Raw genomic sequence first — 18487 nt, 5'->3', positions numbered from 1 at the left:
GAAGGGTAATAAGAAGAGCTTCCACCACTACGTTAGTAGTAGAAGGCTGAACAAAGAAAATATGGGACTATTGCTGAATGGGGTAGGCTATTTAGTGACAGTGGACACAGAAAAAGCTGATGTACCTAGTGCCTTCTTTGCCTCAGCCTTCAGTTACAAGGTCTCTTGGGCATCTGTGCTGAAAAGCAGGGTTCAAGGAGGAGAACTGCCAGCAATAAAGTCAGGGATGATTTGCTAGAATTCAATCCATCTAAGCCCATGGAACCAGATAGGCTGCACCCGATAGTGCTGAGAGAACTGGCCAATATTGTAGCGAGGCCACTGTAGTTTTTGAAAGGTTGGGGAAAGTCCCCAATGAGTGGAGAAAGGCAAATGTTACACCCATCTTCAAAAAGGACGTGGCCAGCCTCACTACAATCCCTTGCGAAGTCATGGAGCGAGGCCTCTTGGAGCACATTTCTGGGCACATGAAGGAGAAGATGGTAACTGGGAACAGTTAGCATGGTTTTTACAAAGGCATGTCTAACCAATCTGATTGCCTTCTATGACAAAATGACTAGATTTGTGGTGAGGGGAGAGAAATGGATGCCCCTCACTTTGAGTTTAGCAAAGTTTTTGACACGTTGTCTCACAATAATCTTGTATCCAAGTTGGGGTGTTACAATCTGGATAGCTGGACAACTAGATGGAAAAAGCTGTTTGGATGGTTCAGCTTAATGGTTAGTGGGTAGTACTATACCTGGAGGCAAGTAACAAGTGGAGTACTGCAGGGGCCTATCAATTGCGCCTACCCTGTTCATTAACTTTACCAGTCACCTGAAGGAGGCACTGTCACAGAGTTTGCAAATGACACCAAATTGACAGGGCAGGAGGGAGAACCAGACAGTACGCTCAAGGGCATAGCAGCAACCTAGGCAGCTTAGAGGAATGGACCAGCAAGAACCTTCTGAAAATCCACAAGGACACATGCAAAGTCCTGCATCTGCAACAGGAGAACCCCCTGCAACTATACAGGTTGGGCACTGTTTGGCTGGAGAGCAGCTTTGCTGAACAAGACCTGGAGGTCTTGGCAGACAGCAAGCTGAACATAAGCCAACAGTGTGCCCCAGCAGCAAAGGCAGACAGCCTCCTGGGGTGTATTAACAGCAGCAGCGCAGGTAGATTGAGCAAAGTGATTATCTCACTTGGCATTCATTAGACCACGTCTGAAATACCACATCCAGTTTGGGGGCGTCCAATACAAGAGAGATGTTGATCAACTGGAATAAGTTCAGTGGAAGTTCAGGATGATCAAGGGGCTGCAGCACATGTCCCATGAGGAGAGGCTGGGCTTCTATAGCCTGGAGAAGAGAAGGCTCCAACTGATCCATGGCAGAAGAGCAAAAGGTAACAGGCATAAATTGAAACAAGAGAGGTTGTATCAGACTGGACATTGAGAAAAACGTTTCACCATGAGGACAGTCAAGCATTAGAACAGATTGTCCAGAGTTGTGGAGTCTTCATCCTCTGAGGATTTCAAGACCCAACTGGATAAAGCCCTGAGCAACACAGTCTGATCCCATAGATGACTCTAAGATCTCCTGAAGTCTCTTCTAACCTGAATTATTCTATGATTCTATAAACTTAATGGAGTTTTCACTGCTGTTGGAGTTTACCTCTGTGCCCCATTCTCAGTGGGCTCAGTGACATGCCACATTTTCTGTGTTCAGGTAGGGCCTGGAAGGGTAAATTCTAATGGCTTTTAGTGGAAGATATCTCCAACATACACTGGTCTCGTGCTGACTTACAATTGTCTGTACATCCTGGGGCTCATCTATGTGAAGAATTAAGAGGTTCCTATCTTGCTTTGTTTTACCAGAAAGTACCTATTTCTTCAAGCCTTTCTCCTTTCATCCACCGTATCACTGGAATACTTCTGCTGATGACTGCTTGGACTCTTGGGAATGCCAGTGTGGCCTGACAACAGGTAGACATTTTCCAAGGCTAGTGGAAGGTGGGGAAGGGGACACTACAGCCAAGGAAGTTCTGGAAGAGGAAAAAGGGGGTGGGGGAAGACAGTGCTGCACTGATTTTTCCCATGTAAGGTGAATAAATATAACTGCAACAGCACTTTGACAGTAACACCATGACACCAGGCCAGTGGCAGGAAATGAAAGCGGATGCTGTTCAAAGCAATTTTCCCTCCCAGAACTGTAATAGCAATGTACGCAACCAACACAATAGTTGCAGCATGCTCTTAACCAGAGTGACTGACGGGATGTAGCTGGCTTTTGCGCAGAAGGCCTCTCCAACTGATGCCAAACAAGGGAAACTCCTGCTTAAGAAACCCAGTACACTATACTGTCTGTAGGTGGTCTACAGCAGCGAGAATGGCTGGGACAGCTTTGGAAAATGCTTGCATTCACAGGCCGATGCCCTCATGCCCCCTTCTCCCTTCTCTTAGGGTTGAAGCAATGGTACAAAGCAAAGCAGTCACCAATGTTAGGCTTCTGGGTAGTCAAGAACCCTGGCAAGAAGACTGAGGAAGGTGGTGACAGAGGAAAGAAGCAGTTTCCTGATTCCATTGGATGGACTCCACCTAGATCACTGTTCTTGACCTTGGATGGGAATGACAAGCTAGTGTCCCAGGTTTCCTCTACCATGACAGGCCTTACATGAAGGCCAAACTACATGCGGCACCATGATGAACTCTTAGTCAAAGCTTTCAACCTGATCATCTCACGTGAGACAATTTTTGACAAGGCCTTGCCCATACACTTAGTGCCCTAAATCTTGAACCAATATGCTGCTAAAACCATCTCCTTCTAGCACTACTGCTAGGAAATCCTCCTGGCAGCAAAACCTGACGCCCGTCTTCCAGTATAGCCTCACATGAATGTCTTTTCTAGACCCTATGTCTTCCTTCCGTAAGAGGATGAAGTCTGGGATATCTGCCTTTGCTTGAGGAGAAGGAAGAAGCAAAAAGCAAAAAGTAAACCCCTAAATTTAAACTGGATAAAGAAAAGGAATAGCCAAGGAAGGATAGCAAAAAGAACAGCACAAAAACCCCAGAAGGAATAATAGCAAACAACAGCAAAATGCAGTGCCCATGCCAATGGGCCCTGGCAGCAAGCTGCTGAGGGCTTCTTTGAGCTACAATACAGGTCATGGAGGAACACAAACGAAGTGGAGTGATCAGAGAATGAGGTACACACAGTGACCAAGGCACCACAAAAAATGCTAACTTTTCCAGATAACTACATGGAATTGAAAATTCAAGGGCTTAACATAATTAAATGCTGGAAACTGTTCTCAACCCAGAGCCTGGGACAAAATCTTTGCCCAAAAAAACCCCACTGTACATTTTAAAAAGTTACAAATTTGTATGCCTTAATTTCCCTATTTATTAAATGAAAATAGTAAGTTACCTACTTGATATATTTTATAGGCTTCATTCCTTTGATGTTCAAAGGGCTCTAAGATCTTAGGAGGGTAGACTGGTACAGAAGTACAAAACATATGCTTTTTGATTACCATCTTATTGATCAAAATCTCTCATATATTTGGAAATACTGTCTCCCTGAATTGAACTGACTTTTCAAAACCACATAGCAGTGTTTTTCATACACTTGAAAAATAACCTGAAGACCCTTGTTCCAATTAAGCTGAAGAGATGGGAAATTTATTCAGAATGCTGGATTAATATTTTTACTTTAAAAAAATCTGTATGGTTCTGTAAGATAATAAACCCACAAAAAACCACAGTGTATAAATTCTTCTCATCTCAGATCTCTTTGGGCTTCTGATCTGGCTGCAGCAGGAGACAGAAAAATGTAAATTTCAGTTCTTGGAGAAATAATCTATTAAAAAAATCTGTGTGATGTACATAAAAAGTAATTTACTACAGAAAGTGTATATAAACAACCTTCCATTAAGGAAAGGTATGTTTTCAAAATCTAACTGGCATTAGCAAGTTGGACGGCCTTAGCAAAACCTTCCAACAATTTGTACATGACAATATAGTGATGAAGACACTTTTCATTTCATTCTATAATGCAAGACCTTCTGATAATGGCATAAGTAATCAGTGACTATATTTGTAAAGTAAAAATGCAGTCCGTTTTAATAAGAGAATATACCTTTCATCTTGTCCACTGGCTAGTCCATAGAAGATAAGAATATACTACTGCTCCTGATGGTGCTTTTAATACTGAGAAACCCAGCCCTTGTGAGCTTAATCAGATTAAATTTACCAGGCTTGATATTGATATGATATAGAGTCACACTAATGTGACATACAGCAGTTTTATTCATTATTTGAAAATCTGTTTTTATCCAGTATGTTAAAAGAAATATGCTAATCATATGGATCTTTATTGATCTTTGATTTAATTGTTATGGTTTAACCAAACCAGACATGGATCAGAAAAAAAGACATTTTGAAGTGCTGTGCTAATGAAGTCTTTTGCCTTTGTTGAATCAAAGTTCACATCTGATAATCCATTTTACTTAAACCAGAAGAGGGGAACATTTCAGCTTAAATTTACCTAATTCTGTAATCTTTACACCTGTTTTATATAGCAGTAACTACTACTGATTTCAATATGTTATGCCTATTTTATATTAATGCAACAGAGAATGAAACAAGGCCCATATACTTTAATTTGACTCTTCTTAACCTTCCCTATTCACACAGCTAAGTTATATGTAATTAGTATGTATAAAAGGAGTAAAAGTTTATGCTCCAGTGTGCCCTTAAAAATTGGAGTATCTGTACTTGCATGACTGCCACTAAGTGCCAGGTAGAGCCGCACAGACCTCAGCTGTAGAAGATCAAAGCACTTCAATCTCACTGCTTCTGTTAAGTGCTAGGTGTTGCTCAGAAAATCTTAAGTGAAGTCTAAAGTGAAGGTTTTCCCTAGGCAATTATAATCAAGACCATTAAATCTATGCAGGAATTCACTATGATTTTCTGGATAACTCAACTGAAGATCAGAAATTTCATAGAAGATAAAATACAACATAATCTTTGACACATGAATAAATCACAGTAGTATTTGCAGAAGTATTCACAGGTGTATTAGAAGGTCTTGGCTCCTTATGATGAATTTACAGACTTTAAAATCTGTCTCAAAAGGTATACAGAAATATCTATATGGAGAAAGATTTCAGTGTGTGTTGCTTATACAGGCTTGTCCCACCATCGTGAGCTCCCCTTCTAAACCAGAACTGTTCTGAATCACTTTCACCTCAAGTCGACAATCAGAGGAAATAGTGACTACAGCAATTGCTCAAAGGTATATACATCGTTTGTAGTGTCCTTCAAGGGGGCACCGCAGTTGCATGCTACATTCCTTAGCCTAATGGGTCTTCCAGTCAGCTCTCTTGAAGAAAAACATCATCAAAAAAGTCAGCTATCTTCATGAAGAGGTTACTGTCTGTGCACAGCAAAAGGGAAACAGCTTATTCACGTACCACACTGTAGCCACCTTCCTTCACTGTTGGCATAACACTCAGGGTCTTCCAGAATCTCTGGGTGTGATGACAGGCACCAACATTTCCTGGCTTCCCAACAGCCTGCATTAGCAGAGCAACAGTGCTGCATTGTCTGAGCAACTGGTTGGGGAATCTTCTTAACAGGTAGGAAATACTGAGTAGCTAGAACTAACACATCTCATGAATACATATAGGCTTTAAAGAGTTTCTTATTAAAAAAGAGAATTTCAAATAAAACCTTATCTTGTTTCCAACCCTTTTATTAGGCTAGAGCATGCTCAGGCTTCCAGGAAACCCCAAAGGTATGGCTGACCCAGCTTTATTTAGTGCTTGACAGAGAGTGAGGAGCCCAGAAACCCTGCAACCATTGGGTGCAAAGCTTCCAGGTTCATTCACTCTTCCCAGGGCTTCCAGTCTCCCAGTTCCCTTCATCCTGCTGGGCCTCCAAGCAGAGCATCCAAGTTGTGCACAGCAGCTGGTGTCTTGAAGCTGAGCTCCCTGCCTCAATTTCAACATTTTCAAAGACTGTTTTTAACCAAATATTTGTATTTATCTTAAAACAATTATTAATAAATCCTTCCACATCAAATATTGACATTTCTACGTTTGTTTCTAACATAAAGAATTTTCATCGCACACACATTTCCCACAAGGCAGATATTTCTGCTTTCAACCAGCTCTGCTCACAATTTTTTCATGTATTTATCATTATGATATGCCAGTAAGACAGAAAAGTACAACCATCCTCATGTTACAGGGAAGGAATAGGCTTGCCAACTGGTGAAGAGGACTTCAGACAAGATACGTCAAGGAATGGTGGTAACAGCTTGCAGTTAAGCAAGGGAGGTCAGGGTGGTAAGTAGGTAAGATAAAGTGAAAGGAGCAAGAGACCCCTTAGGAAGGATAAAATAAGTGTAAAGGGGCCACCTCAAATGCCCATACACAAACACATGCAGCCAGAGAAACAGGAGCAGCTAGAGCTCTGCATCTGGATACAGGGCTATGACACCACTGGAATCACGGAGACATTATGAGATCAGTCATACCAGCTGAGTTCTGGGATGCTTGGATGGATGGATGAACAGATGGGACAGACAAAGGCTCTCAAAGGAAATATTAAAACATTGCCCGGGCGCTCAGGGCTGATGTCAGGAAAGCCAAAGCTCAGCTAGAGTTGAAACTTGCAAAGGACGTCAGGGACAACAAGAGCTTCTACTGCTACTTTAGCATTAAAAGAATAAACAAATGTGGGCCTGCTGCTGAATGGAATGGGTGATTTAGTGACAGTGGGCACAGATAAGGCTGCTCATGCTTTATCTCAATGCTTCCTTTGCCTCAGTCTTCACCAGCAAGGTCTCCTGGGCTGTTGTGCCTAGAGACAGGAGTAAAGGAGAACTATCTTCTCCTTGGAAGAGGACTAAGGTAAGTATCTCTTAAGAAATATTGACTCATCCAATGTGACCAGATCACATATGCCCTGTGAGGGGAGGCTGAGCTTGTTTAGCCTGGAGAAGGGTTTAGGGAGCACCTAATAGCAGCCTTTCAATGCCTACAAGGAGGTTGAAACAGGAGGTTCCAGCTGGATATAAGGGGGGGAGGAAATCACAATCACAATGCTTAATCATAATTAAGCATTGGAACAAATTGTTCAGAGACACTGGAGAGCCTCTGTCCTTGGAAATTTTCAAGATCTGACACAACAAAGCCCTGAACAATATGGTCTGAATTCCTTATTGACCTGCTTTGAGCAGCAGGCCAGACGAGAGATCCTACAAGGTCTCTTCCAACCTGGACAGCTCTATGAATTATCACAGAGAGTTTAAGTGAGTTGCCTGAGGTCCAACAGGAAATGGTGGGAAAAGAAATGGGCTCAGGACTTGCCAAGACTTCAGCTCACCTATTTCCCTTCCTGACACATCTCCTCTCTCACTAGCTCAAAATAACATAATGTTTTTAGAGACTACACATACACCATTGCATCCAGGAATATCCTTTAATTCCCAGGTCTGAATCTGGAACCATACCACTTCCTGACTGCATCTGGAGCTCTCATATCACCTTTGTGAGACTGGAACTTCATAGCCATCCTCCTTGCCCTGACCCTGCCTTGTGTACCATACAAAATAATCTCAGGTACATCTCTTGGAAAGCTGATATGCTAGAAGAGATGCTAAACTGGATAACCAGCAGCCAGAACACCAGTGTACCACAGTGTGACTCAACACATAAACCAGGACACAACTCTTCTGTTGATTTCCTGATCTAGTGGAACTCCTGAGAACCTCCCCATAGCCATGACTCATCGGGAGGGTGGGGAAGATTACCCCAGCACTGTTTCCATAAACAAGGACGACTGACCATTTCTTCTACATATATATTCTCACTGTTGTCTTCTGGATCGTTTATTTTCAGTCTTTCATTTCACTCCCATCCTTTTCCATTGCTTCTTGCTAGTTAGTTGACCCTCACTGTCCTCTGAATATTTCCCTTTGGGAGGAAAAGTTTTGACTCTTTAGTATTTCAGCATCAAATAGAACACTGTTTCTTGAGCTACACACTCAGACATTCCCCCCTCAAATTTCCAGTGTTGCATTTCCATTCTCTCTGTAAAAGAGACTTTTGGGATTAACAAATATTGCACAACATTTATCACTTAATTGTTATTTAAATCTTAAAAGTCTTCTAAATTTAAATCTTTTAATTGGAATCAAGTTATTATCAAATGGCAGATCTTCGTGACAGTATAATTTAGGTGATGGGATAATACATAAACAGTAATAAAGTGACACAGAAATAAATCTTCTTAACAGGAATATGGATTAATTTCCACTACTACGATCAGTTTATAAAAGAGAGAAAACATTACTATGTAAACCATAGGAGGAGGTACCTGCAGAAAAAAATACATCAGATACTTTCTGCCTCCCTAGCAAGAAGAAAGAAACTGCTGCCAGAAGCAGCAAAACAGGTGCTTTAGATAGAAAGACAAAATGAATGAGAAAATGAAAACATAAGGAAGGGAATCATAAGGAAAACTGTCTCAATATAGTAAAATTAACAGAAGCTATGGAAAGGTTCACATTTCTTTTGACACCAAGGATTGTCACAAGCCAACTATTCACCTCACTGTGTTCATTGGACCACGAATTTCCCAAAACATTTGTGGAATGATTATTACTTGCTACCCAATCAGCTAAATGCTGGATTTTTTTTTTTTTTTTGCTAAAGATTATCTCATTTCCATGTTTAAAAAGTAATAATGCCAGAGAGTTGATTATTGTTTCATCCTAAGCAATAACTTCAGTGCTGTTTTGAAAAATAAATCCTACCTCTAAAAATTAGCAATCTAAAATCTCACTCCTGTTTCCACTAACTTTGAGATCTCAGGATCAAATTTACAGAGAGAGAAATATAAATGACACCTTGCTAATGATCCCAGAGGAAGGAGTAGCTATAAACAAGTGTGGGTTTCAGGAGTGTGTTTGAATTATTTGGTTCATTTCCTGAGACGACTGAGGAAGAAATGAGACTGTAGGCAGGAACCAAATTCAGGGAGCTTGGCAAACCAGGAGGAGAAGAGAAGCTGGCAAGAAAACATGGTGTGCAGGGGGCTATGCTATAATTCAGTTCACTGCAACTTGCCAAATTGACAAACTCTCCAAATGTCACCAAAGTGAAAGGGAAAAGCCAGACCCTACAGGTATCTGTTGGGTAGGTGCAATCCAAATCAAATAGCTCAAACTGGGATCCCACATTGATTCCTGATGCAGCACAAGCTGTTACATAGTATGCCTGCCACCTCTCTTCCTACTAGGCTCAGGCACTTCTCAGCACCTCTTGTAGCGCCTCATAATTTGAGGTAATGTGTTTTTTTAATTTATGCATCAGTCTGATATGTATTGAAATTGATGCATGAAGTTCATCCCTGTCTCCTCTTCTGCCACAGCAGGCTCCAATCTCCAGTTTTCATTTCATGTTTAATTACAAAGCACTAAATTAAAATGAGGACAAAGGTGAGTAAAGGAGAATTTAATAGAAAAAAAAGACCTAAATCCAAACATACCGTCCATAGAAAACTCTGTATAATGTAGTACGTACCTATTTGTATAGCCCAAAGACTTTCTTGGTGCCTATCAATTGCTTCTGTGCATGCCCACAGCCTGACTGCTTCGGTGCCTACCTCTCTTCAGCCCATCAGCATCCACAGAAAACATCCCTCTGCTTGCATCCAGGAGGCATTTCTAGGCCATGCGTCGTGCACACTAATGGGATTAAGCTCTTTGCAAAATACAGCTGCAATCTTTTTCCGTGTGGAGAGTGAGAGCAGAAAACTGCCCAGGCATTTAAACAGCAGCACCACAGAAAGGGGCCGTGCAGACACTCCCAGCCTGTGCCTTCCAGCACAGCTCCCTGACCAGCTGGCTATGGGCGAGCCCAGGCTGCGTGCCAGCCTACTCAGGGTTGTCTACTGTGGAGAGAATTGAAGATGGATTGGGTCTGAAAGAGAGCAGAAGACACCTACATCTCATCTATAACCATAAGCATTCTGGGGCACTGCTCTAGGAGGGTGTCTGCGGCTCCAATGACTCTGCCTTTCATGTAAATCAGTCCACAGAGATCTTGGGAAGCAAAGTGCCCTATGCGCAGTGCAAATATTGTGTAAGACCACTTTTTAAAAAAAACACCTTTTTTCAGAGATCATTTCTGTTTGAAACATCAAAAAGAAAGATCTCCAGCTCCGCAAATGAGTGCACACATACCCACTACTTCATCACTTCTGCAATTATTCACCAAATGCGCTGACTTTAATCCTGCTCAAGTCAATAAACTACTAACATCCTAAATTTAGGCACATGAGGTAGTTTTTGCTGGTTATGGGCTTAGGCTAATATTCTAAATCCATCTCTTTTCCCTTCATTGTTACCTTAAGAAGCAACAACGTACAAACCCAAACAAAAATTTCCATGAGGATTTCCCCATTTTCAAAGGTATTCTCCTAGACAGTTCTGCTTTCCACCTCTGCACAGGAGAAGCACAAGCCATGGCACAGTCCAGCAGCAGTTTGTATGCACCAGCACTGACTGAGCAGAAATGATCCTGCATCTGTATGCAGGGTTTTCTCACCTACAGCTAGGATGACTTAGCAGAACAGCCCTGCATCCTTATGCAGTATGACAGCTCCAGCCACAGTTACAAATACCCTTGCTGATGTACCGAAACAGTCTTAATATGTCCCCTAGTCAAACTATAATCTGTGATGAACTGTTATGAAAATGGACAACTCTTGGGGCTCTGTCCTGATCCCTTTATAATCTAAATATCCGCACTCCTCAGGAACAGCAGGAGCAAGGTCTTTGCCTGATAAACCTCCCAGTTCCCTTTTAGAAAGGGTGCAAGGGAAGAATCACACGTTTTTTTGAACTTATAGTGCGATAAATTTTGTAGCCTTGTGATGTTTTTTTGCCAGAAAACTGTCTGTTCAGTACAGCTTGCCCTCCATAGCATTCTTTCAGAGAGCATAAATAAATTATTCCTTTTTTTTCTCTCTTTAAAGAAACAGTATACAAGATCCTAAGCGTACTAAAGTCAGTGGCAGCTCAGAGTGCTCACCAGAGAAGCACTGCATGTTACAGCATCAAGCCTAAGTAGAAAGTGTCTGAGTGTGTTAACAGAGCCCCAGAGAAAAGACAGTTCAAGGCTGAAGTTTATGTGGGGAGACTGGTTGATGTCATAAGCTGTGAAACTGCAACTCCTCTACCTGATGGGTTGTAGCAAAATGCTGAGTGTCTAGCCCTCTACTGCTTTTCACAAATGTGTTGATTTATCTTGTTTTGCTTCAGGTATTCTCCTGCAAAACCAGCATGAATATTACAGAAACTGGGCCATCACTAAATATGTATAATCCTTCATGTTGTCTTCACAGTGAAAACAGAAATTCTGGGCAATCAGTGTTTCTAGGGGTTTCCAGGTTTTTCTTTTCTTCCTGGGTAGGTAGAAATCAAATGAAGAGAAATATAACCTTCAGCTTGCTAGAACAAACATGGAGACCTGTATCATTAGAAAGTCATCTTCTATCTTTCCAAACTGAACAACTGTCATTTGGTCCTCAGATATTACTGTGGCACCATGGTTGAACTTTGCACGTTCTGCTAAATCAGTGGTGTAGCGGGTGTTGTCAACCTTGTATTTTTACTTAGACACACAACCATACCTCTTTCTCTCCTATTTGCATACATACTGTGTATTGTGAAATACACAACAAAAATAAATCCGTTTAGCTTCAGGTCTCTTATCCCTCCACCACACAAAGCTCAATCATGCCCCGCAGACACTGCGGTTGCTGTTGTTCCTGTGGTATGCAGAGGCTCTGGTTTGAATCAGTCTTCATCATGTCAGGTGATAAACAAACACAGAACTAGAAATGGTCTCAGCTCCAAAGGACTCACTATTTATTGTTTTACTCCGGAGCAGTAAAAACTGATTAAATTACAAATGTTATTCTAGACAAAGGGCAGTAAAATCTTCACACTATGTCATAACATCGCAAATTCTCCATTCACCAAACACTGCTGAAGAAGCTATTTAGAAGTACTTCTGAATCCTGAAATACATTTGTTGAAAATATTTCACTCTTCTTCCTGTAAAAGCCAGATGCATTCATTATGATGAACTCTACTTGCCCAAGCTGAGCCTCAGGGCACTGTAATGAAGTGGAGGAAATTTGGTTTGGGAGGCAAAGAAAATACTTTGTGCTTACTTGATTTAAAATAAAAAGAAACCCAGCTGTTTGGATGTTTGGGAACCTTGATGTGTGGGAAAAGCACAGGTGATCCAGTCTAATATTCATGTCAGCTCCCTTCTTGCACTGCATCCCACACTCCACAGACATCACTTAACCAGCTGTAGAGGGTTATTATACCAGCTGCACATTAATTGTGCCATGGACACACTCTGTATAGCTCAGAGGTTATTAATACAAAGTTTATTGGCTCAGGTGCAGCACTGCACAAAGGTTAAACAGCTTTCCGTGTCGGTTCAGATCTGGAAATGGTTTAGCCATTTTTATATGATCTGGAACATGAAGAATAAGCTCTACTGACCCAAGCCAGCTCCATTCACTGTATATCTGGACTACAGGACAAAACCAGGAAAACTCAGAAGGGCAACACCAGCACCTTTAACTTCATGGAGCCACGTTACATTCAGCAAGCTCCTGCTCAGGAAGGTCTTTCTTGATCCAAGCTGGTGCTAGACAGATGCACTCAAATATCCATGCGCAACACTTACTTGCCATCCAGCTCGTGAGGAATCTTAAGCATTGAGAAAATGCAGAGCAGATCCATCCGAGCGGCTCTTTGTGGAGGGAGCCTCAGGACTCAGCCAAAGCTGGTAAACTGTGCTGGATCCAGTGACTATGGAGAACCAGTCAGGCATCTCTGTGACACAGGAAACTTCAGGGTGTCTTGTGGCATTCATCCATCTGTGTGACAGCATTTTCAAGTTATCTCAGCTTCACATTACTCTGAACAATGAAGTGATTGAACCTTTGTTACTCTTTGAAGAACAAGCAAAAACCTCAGTGCTGGTTATGCAGTGCATGCCAAGAAATAAAAAATTATGTGCTGTGATACAAAGCCACAATCATAATCTGAAATTCACCTCTTCCAAAAATCAAGGCAAGAAGTCTCACAGCATGTCTGGAAAGCTAGTGATCCAACTCCCAGCAGAAATACATGCATTGACTTCCAAAGATAAGACCTCATGGTGAGATACAATCCTTAAGAAGGTATAAAGAAAAACTGACTTGCTGTGACTCACACTCAGAAGCACAAAACCTGACAAACATTTGAAGGCTAGCTGTGCTGAGCTGTGAATCTTCTGACCCAGGTCCTGCAGTCATATAAACACCTATTGGTAGCTGGAGTTCAGAAGAGAGATGCTATGCCAGGGACTGAACAGGAACTTCATCAGGCAGACATTCAAGCAGTATTTCAACAGAATATTATGGGTTTTTATGTATATACACACACACAGACAAAAGATCTAAATATTAAATTACATATAATCTAGTGTGACTGCTCACCAGATGAATCTGCCATCTCCTGTAAACAGAATCTTCACTGGATTTAACCTTGTCCTATATACTGCATAAATAAAGCAATTCATCTTATTTTTCATACATATTATAGTCAGTTATTTATACAGTCTGCATAACACATAATTTTTAAAGAGTATTTTGAATTATGATTTAATCAGACTTCTACATAAGCCTTTGGATAAACTACAGGGGAGAAATCCTAGGCTTGCTTCATTCACTGAATATGATTTAAAACGATGTGTCAGGATTTTTTTATTCAGTTCTATGCAAAATAATCTACCTCTCCATGATTCCTTGTGATTGGGATACTATTTAACAGGACTATTGATGTATACTGTTTAGCAATGAGAATTAAATTCTCGAGCCCACTAAAATCTACGTATATGATCTTAACCAATTATGCACTGATTAACTCTGGAGTCCCATCCAGGTATCCAAGGTGAAAGAACACTGCAAGAACACAGAGGAAACACTGAGATGCTGCAGAATGGTATAGGATGGTAAGCTTTAGGAAGGATAAAAGGAGATTTAGGAGACAGCCTTGAAAAAAAGCCTACAGGCTCCACTCTGTTTTCCTCACAGCTCCACAGAGAAGAATTGCATGCACCGAGGTGGAGAGTGACAGATGTCTGATAAACTTCAGCAATACCAACCTGGATGTCAGGCACCGAGGGACTTGTTGCCAATCATTGTAAGCTTAAACACCACCATAAGCACTAGTTGCACCAAACCTAAAGCACAAAGGAGTACAGCTAAAATTCTGTTCTTTTGCCAGCGTATTTGAACAGAAAAATAACAGTATTAAGAGATAACGTTGACATTTAATCTGTCAATATGCCTTGGAATTATCACCAAGATAAAGGGAGCACGGGGGATTGGTTCAGGCTCAGAATTATTGACCAAAAGAACAAGAAACTCTTTAAGGGGAAAAATTCACCCTCTGTGCATAACCGTGGCGCATGCAGAAATTTCAGTCACATAGATCTTCTGTGCAACTGTGATGGGACTCTCACGGCTAGATGAAATAAGTATCATTTTGCAATAGTGATTGAAGAAGGGATGTAATGTAATATTCATCTTAATTTGGCTGTCCTTGTATACCTCCTAAGACATCAGCTTGAGGGCATATTTGCAGAATAGCTTTCCTCCAAATACAGCAGCAGACTACATTATAGACTTTAGATACATAAAATGATGACTGGACATTTCTGTTATGCAGAATATAATTTATTCTCAGAAATCCCTGGGGAACAAAACATGTCCCTGGATTAATATGAATTTATTAAAGCTACCATTAAAGCTTTGTTTATTAAAAATATCTAAAATGAGTACCTCTAAAAATCGCTAATATGCCAAAGGAAAATGTTAGAAGATAATTATTGAAGAACTCTGACTCTATCAGTAGGCTAAATGGTATCAGAAACAATTTAGCTGAGCTCACATTTAAACTGAAGAACATGATTTCTTGGTGTGGTTCCATCTGAAGAGAGAAGTTAAGCCCCACATACATTACAAATCCTGATTTCAATAAGCCAGATGAACAGTCCACAGCCAGTTTCACAGATAATAGATGACAAATACAGCACAGGAGTCGAGTGTTTCAGGTTCCTAGGATTATTTCTCTTCTGCCATTGTAACTATACTCCCACCATCTACTGCTGCAAGAGTTGTATTTAATTTTTTCCAAACTTAAAATATGTTCTCTTCACCAGCAAACTGTGATTTAATATAGTTGTTTAGCATAATACCATTTTCTATTAATACTCTGAAGTGTCCTAACTTTACAATATTTCATTACAGATGCAGCTTTAGATATGTTCATATGAGCCAAATTAAACCATTATTCAAGTTCTGGCATGTCGTAAGATACAAGAAAGAGTCAGCAGGAGGGGGAGGAAGATGCTGACAAAAATTCTGTCTGAGCAAATCATCATTAATTATTCTATTGAAGGCTTGAAGATATATCAGCAGAATTCTGTAGTGAGAAATGTCATTTTTTTAAAAATCAAACCCTGTAGTATTTCTCTGACTTTTCTAATTTCTTGCAAGATAAAAGACCAATCTGATCAAATTAATTCAGTTTTTCTTTTTACTAATCTGCCTTATATTAAAATAGCCCTTCCAAACAAAAATTAAGATTTATCCTTTGCGGCAGAGAAATTTCACCATGAAAAATACACAGATAAAGGACGTGATAAGGGGGAAAATACTGATGTAAACGACATCACAGAAGAAAGTTTTGGGACCAAACAAGGGAGATTTGTATATAATTTCAAATTATCCCATAATCATGTTGTCGCATTGATGGGACACTCCACAAAAGGAATCCTCAGAAAGAATTAAGGAGGAGTCAAGTCCAGACAACTTCAGAAAAATAATTTTGTATTTAAGGAGGATGTGGAAAAAGGTAGAGCAGCTTTCTAGACTAGCAAGTAAATAACACTTTAAGTTTTGCTAATGGAAGAGAGCAGATTGGGTTGGCTATGCAGCAACAAACAACACAAAGAGATAAGTAGGGGAAGAGCTACAGACACCCCCAAGAAAGAAAATGGAAATTTCAACTTTTTTTGCTGTGATGGGGAAGTAATGGTAAGTAATGGTAAGAAGATAACTTCGTGTCCATGGGACTGAACAAGAGCAAGTGGAAAATCTAAGACAAGGAGAAGAGTTAGTTGCAAGTTCATGATGGATAATAGCAAAAATAGCAATTACCATTGCTACTCCCAGATTTTGTTGCAAAAGAACACCCAGACAAGCTGGCAGAGGGAAGTGTACAGGAAACTCCTGATACATGTACTCTCTTAATGTTTCCAACTGCTTCACTGACTTTTTCCTGCTCCATGGGAACCCCTTCCCTCCTGAAAAAACTAATGAAAGTAGTTTCATATAGCTTGATTATAGTTAGTAGCTGTCAGTGTTTACCTTTTTTTTTTTTAAACAGTAAGTAAATGGTTTAATAGTAAGTAGTCACAAATAAACAAAAGACCTGGCGCTTCTCTCACATGAAATGGCATAAAGCAAGAGCACGCTGAAGTCAACAGGGGCACACGAGAGTAATCAAAAGAATGTGGCTCACAGCGCAATTTTGGATCAACCAGGACCGATGTAGAATCAGGTCCAAAACATCTGGATTCCATTCCTGATCTTATTCTTTGCAATTTTCTTGGATATGAATATTTCTATGAAAATTTGACTGGTGAAAACCATCTTTTCTGAATCATCTTAATAAACAGTTACTAGTTATACAATTTTGGGCTTGGATTTGTATACCATCAAATGTCAACCTAAGCATTAATTCACCAATGGTTTTACAGAAAAGGCCAGTTAAGCAGCTTTTTTAATGCAGTACTGATCAGTAGTATGGTCAATGTTACTATTTTTCCATACATTTAGTTAGTAGAGAGCAAGAAGACCATCTGCCCATCATGAAAGAGCCATGATTGTGCCAGAAACCATATTTGCTACTTGCTCCAAAAGAAGCAGTGTTTCCTATTGTCACAGAACAATTCCAACAATAGCTAAATATGATTCAAAAACATCAAGTATTTACACAGATTGGAAGACCAATTACAATTATAATGAGTATAAAAGAAAGCTTTTGGAAGGCGTATGTATCTTTACATGCCATTTTAGATCAACACCTACTTAAATGAGGGCTAGGAAGTATTGTTCCATGGAAAAGTATCTTATTCTTCCACTGGAGCAACTGGTTCTGAACAGTGGAGGTAGAGACGGAGATTTTGATGCTCTGGAAGGCCAGGCAGTCCCTCCCCATATGGCAATCCCAGCGCCTTGGTAATGGGAGGCCTGACTGGAGCAGCAGTTCCTACACTTGGCTGTTCGGTCATCATTCTCCATACGGCAACTGTAGCTCTTTTTCAAGTGCTCACATGTGCTTTCTACTTTCCCCAGGTTCTCCACCTTGTTACTCTGTCTCTTTCCCCACGCATACGTGCCTGTCTCCTTTCTCCTCCTCATGCACGCCCAAGGGCCCTGACCCAAGCTTAGATACTGTGTAATCAATGGCTGCCGCAGTTGTCCTCTCCTGGCATGAGCGTATCTGTGTCCCTCCCGGGGGACTTGTCCTCCGAACATCTCGTTCTCACGGCCTCAGTCCTCCCCAGAGAGGCCCCTTCACCCACGGGCTCGCAAGGCCAGGCTGCACGCCCGCCGGCAGCCGCCCCTGGCAGCCAGCCCTGCCCTCACTTCAGCAGTTGTTCACCATCAGTGCGGCTGCCGGCACCTTCCCCCCGAGGCAGCTCCCACAGTCCCGCCGCCGGCTGACACGGCCCGCCGCAGCACGGGGCCCCAGGCTCCTCACGGCCTGAGGGAGCGGGGAGGCGGGCGGAGGGCGGGGAGCCAGCCCCCCCTCACGGCCACCGTGCTGGCGGCAGAGCAGCTGACCCTGGGCACGGCACCCGAGGGCATGCCTGGCCAGGGCCAGACCCCCGCAGGGGCTGAGGCCGCCGCCCGCCTTTTACCGTAACCGCTGCCCGGAGGCGGTGGCCGCAGAGAATCGAAACCGGTCCCCCCCGCGCATGCGCACACCGCTCCCGTCCCCCTCCGGCTGCCCCCTCCCCGCCCGCCGCCGGAGGCGTCGCCCGCTCTGCCGAGCATCCCGCCCGCCCCGCCGCCGCGCTGCTGGCCAATAGCGAGAGAGCGCGCACCGGCCGCACAGTGACGTCACCGAGCCGGCCCCGCCCCTCCTGCCCTCCGCCCGGAATCCAATGAAAGAGAACGTGCAGCACGGGGCTCTTCCCCGCCTCCCGCGCTGTCACGGCCACCTCCTCCCTTCCCCTGCACCGACCGGGCGGCGGGCCCAATCAGGGCCTGCCTGGCGCCCTGGCCCCGCCCCACCCGCGCAGTGACCTCACGGCACCTCCTTCGGCGACGGCGACGTGCACCAATCAGCGG

At 42.3% G+C, this 18487-nt stretch overlaps 1 long non-coding RNA gene across 5 annotated transcripts; it reads right to left on the bottom strand.

Annotated features, from left to right (window-relative positions):
* Window positions 1–11941: 11941 nt before the first annotated feature.
* LOC140650777 (uncharacterized) lies at window positions 11942–18115 on the bottom strand. Of its 5 annotated transcripts, none has more exons than XR_012042165.1 (3): window positions 16286–18115; window positions 14227–14304; window positions 11942–12997 (listed from the first exon to the last, which is right to left on the bottom strand). It is a non-coding gene; the product is annotated as an uncharacterized lncRNA (long non-coding RNA). The 5 variants fall into 5 exon arrangements; XR_012042166.1 differs by having other exon boundaries at window positions 11942–12955; XR_012042168.1 differs by having other exon boundaries at window positions 11942–12955; window positions 13559–16440; window positions 17219–18115.
* Between the last annotated feature and the right edge of the window lie 372 nt (window positions 18116–18487).

The sequence above is a fragment of the Ciconia boyciana genome, chromosome 1, assembly GCF_034638445.1.
Source record: "Ciconia boyciana chromosome 1, ASM3463844v1, whole genome shotgun sequence".
NCBI lineage: Eukaryota > Metazoa > Chordata > Aves > Ciconiiformes > Ciconiidae > Ciconia > Ciconia boyciana.
Note: the sequence above shows the minus strand (reverse complement) of the source record. Positions and strands in the feature narration are given on the sequence as shown.